The sequence below is a fragment of the Bison bison genome, unplaced genomic scaffold (genome assembly GCF_000754665.1).
Source record: "Bison bison bison isolate TAMUID 2011002044 unplaced genomic scaffold, Bison_UMD1.0 scf7180017864486, whole genome shotgun sequence".
Classification (NCBI taxonomy): Eukaryota; Metazoa; Chordata; class Mammalia; order Artiodactyla; family Bovidae; genus Bison; species Bison bison.
Genome location: NW_011495046.1, coordinates 5,169,966 through 5,173,720, shown reverse-complemented (window position 1 = coordinate 5,173,720; position 3,755 = coordinate 5,169,966).

Sequence of the window (3,755 nt, the reverse complement as noted above, 5' to 3'; positions counted from 1 at the left end):
CCAGGTGTGGGAGGACTCACCCTCAGATACACTGAAAACCCAGAGCATGTGTGGCCTCCGAGAGACACATGACCTGGGGCGACAGCGAACCTCTCTGGGACTGGGTGATATCTGCAGAGTCTGAACCTCAGAGGTTGAAGTGGGGGACCAGGGAGGAGGGTGATGGTCTGGAGTGAAGAGCCAACCAGAAAAACCCACTTGATGTTACAGCCGCCGCGGCTGCGGGGAGTTGGGGCTGTGACTCAGCCGCTGGCTCTGGAAACAGGCAGAGGAGTGGTTCTGCCCCCAGGCTCACTTCTTTCAGAGAAAAATGAATGGCTGTAGCGGGTTGAGGCCACGGAGGGAAAATCTGACAATTTCATTGCAGACATTCCTTTCTGATGTGTGATTGTTCTGGATAGAAAGTAGGATAATCGATTAGTCACACTTAGTCAATTCCAGGAACACAGAAGCAGATAAAGAAACCAAGGACAGCCTCTGTCCTTGGGGTGCCTGGCCCATTGCTGGTGATCATGAGGCCCAGGAGCAGAGATAGAGAATTTCCCCCAGCCTGGCTGTGGCCTTGCTCTCCTGGTGGCCCTTCTGCAGGCTCAGCTCTTCCCAGGTATTTGAATCCAAAAGACAGCAAAGCATTTTGTGGAGAACAGGGAGGATCGTCCCATCCTGTGTGCAGTCCCTGTCGGGAGGAGCTTTGGCAGCCTGAGAGCCCCCCTCTTTTCCTCCCACATCAGTGTGGTCCTTCCTTCCACCCCACTCCCGTCCCCTTCTCCTGCTCTTGGCTCCTGTGTTTCCCTTCCTCCTTGACCTTCAGTCTAGCGTGCTCACCACCAAGAAACATGTACTTTCTGAATGAGTGTTCGGATCATAATTCAAAACCCCAAATTGTTATTTTCCTTCAAAAAGTTCACAGTGGTTTTCAGGTTGATATCAGGACTGTCTCCAAGAGGCAGAAAGGAACGCAGAGAAAGCCCCCATCCAACCTGAGACTTCAGTGAGGAATTATGATTGGAGAGGAACAATGGGGAAGGGATGACTGTAGGTGGAGGGAAGAGATCCAACATTTCATGAGCATCTCATGAGCTTCTGAGACCAAGTCTTGTGTGGACACATGGAAACAGCATGCTTACTCAAACTGCTTAGATTCCTTGAACCTCCTCATGAAGGAAGGACTGGGAAGGTGATTATGGTCACTTGACGAATGAAGAATTGTAATCCAAACCCAGGGGTCTTACCCTCAGACTCTGTGTTTGCCACAGAGACAGGCAGAGACAGGACGGCTCAGGAGACCTCCGCCCTCCAGATCCTTCCTCTCAGTCTAAATACTGCTCCCCCTCCCACCCCCAGATACAGACAGCCTCCCCCATCCTTCCTTCTGAAGGAGCAGCATGAAGATTCATTTATTATAGCAACAAATGGCTTTATGATCCTTGCATGAAGATGCTACTGAAAGAAAAGAAAAAGCAGAGTAAGAGAACTGCCCTGGTGGTTCAGTGGTTAAGAATCCACCTTCCAATGCAGGGGATTCAGATTCAATTCCTGGTCTGGGAACTAAGATTCCACATGCCAGGGGGCAACTGTGCCCATGAGTTGCAACTACTGAAGTCCGAGCGCTCAAGAGCCAATGGTCTGCAACAAGAGAAGCATGCACACAGACCCTAGAGAAAGCCCATGTGCTGCAGCAAAGACCTGGTTCAACCAAAATAATAATTTAAAAAGAAAAAGAGTGAGAAGTATTATTTAGTGTGTCCTTAGCAGGCACTTTGCTGCATACAGGTGCCCCTACAGTTCCTGCTAGTGCCTGTGGAAGCCTCTGAATTGAGTGACAATAAGAAAGTCATGGAACTCATTATTATTGAGTTCATAACACAAAATATTAACTGGTGAAGTTCTACAAATTAACTGGTGATGGTCTACAAAGTTCCTCATATCTTTCTCATTGATACATAATGGACATGTGCCATTGTGTTAGTTTCAGGTATGTAGCATAATGACTCACTATTTGTACATATTGCAAAATGGTCATCACAGTGAGCCCTGCCTGCATGGGGTCTGTTTTCTCTCTGTCACTCAGATCAGATAAATTCTTCTGAATGTCAACCTTGAAAGGTTCCTGTAAATTCTTCTGAAAGTCAGCTTCTGTGACTCTATCCTCTCAGCTCCCTTGTGCTACTGAGTTCAGCCAGTGAATTTTAGAATTTCACCTATTACATTTTTTTTTCAATTCTGTAATTTCCATTTGGTTTTTTTTTTTTTTTAATTTTACTTATTTGGCTGTGCCAGGTCCTGGTTGCAGCATGTGGGATCTTCGATCTTCATTGTGGCCTGCGGGATCTAGTTCCCTGACCAGGGATTGATCCAGGCCCCCTGCATTGGGAGCACAGAGTCTTAGCCACTGGACCACCAGGGAAGTTCCCTCCATTTGGTTCTTTTTTTTAAAAAAAAAATATGTACTTCTATCTCTTTGCTGAGATTTTCTGGTTTTGTTTTGTTTTGTTTTCATTTAGAGTGTGTGTGCTGACATGTCCGACTGTAACTGCATGGACTGTAGACATGTTCCTCTGTCCATGGGATTTCCCAGGCAAGAATATTGGAATGAGTTGCCATTTCCTACTCTAGGGGATCTTCCTAACCCAGGGATCAAATCTGCATCTCCTGCATTAGCAGGTGGTACCATAGTACCACCTGGGAAGAAACCCCACGGGGCTTATGAATGTTAAGAGCCCATCAGCACCCGTTTTTAAATTGTTGTTATAAGCAGCAACCACAAGGTGGCAGGATTATTTCATGCCCGTCTAGTTCCCAGGGCAAGCAGTTCAGTTCAGTACAGTGGCTCAGTCATGACCGACTCTTTGCAACCCCATGGACTGCAGCACGCCACGCCTCCCTGTCCGTCACCAACTCCCGGAGCCTACCCTAACTCGTGTCCACTGAGTCAGTGATGCCATCCAGCCATCTCATCCTGTCATCTCCTTCTCCTCTCACCTTCAATCTTTCCCAGCATCAGGGTCTTTCCAAATGAGTCAGCTCTTCGCATCAGGTAGCCAAAGTATTGGAGTTTCAGCTTCAACTCAGGACTGATATCCTTTGGGATGGACTGGTTGTATCTCCTTGCAGTCCAAGGGACTCTTAAGAGTCTTCTCCAACATCACAGTTCAAAAGCATCAATTCTTTAGCACTCAGCTTTCTTTATAGTGCAACTCTCACATCCATACATGACTACTGGAAAAACCAAAGCCTTGACTAGACGGACTTTGTTGGCAGAGTAACGTCTCTGCTTTTTAACATGCTGTCTAGGTTAGTCATAACTTTTCTTCCAAGGAGTAAGCATCTTTTTATTTCATGGCTGCAGTCCCCATCTGCAGTGATTTTGGAGGGCCCCCCAAAATGTCTGCCACTGTTTCCACTGTTTCTCCAACTATTTGCCACGAAGTGATTGGAATGGATGCCATGATCATAGTTTTCTGAATGTTAAGCTTTAAGACAACTTTTTCACTCTCTTCTTTCACTTTCATCAAGAAGCTCTTTAGTTCTTCACTTTCTGCCATAAAGGTGGTATCATCTGCATATCTGAGGTTATTGATATTTCTCCCAGCAATCTTGATTCCAGCTTGTGCTTCATCCAGCCCAGCGTTTCTCACGATGTACTCTGCATATAAGTTAAATAAGCAGGGTAACAATATACAGCCTTGATGTACTCCTTTTCCTATTTGGAACCAGTCTGTTGTTCCATGTCCAGTTCTAACTGTTGCTTCCTG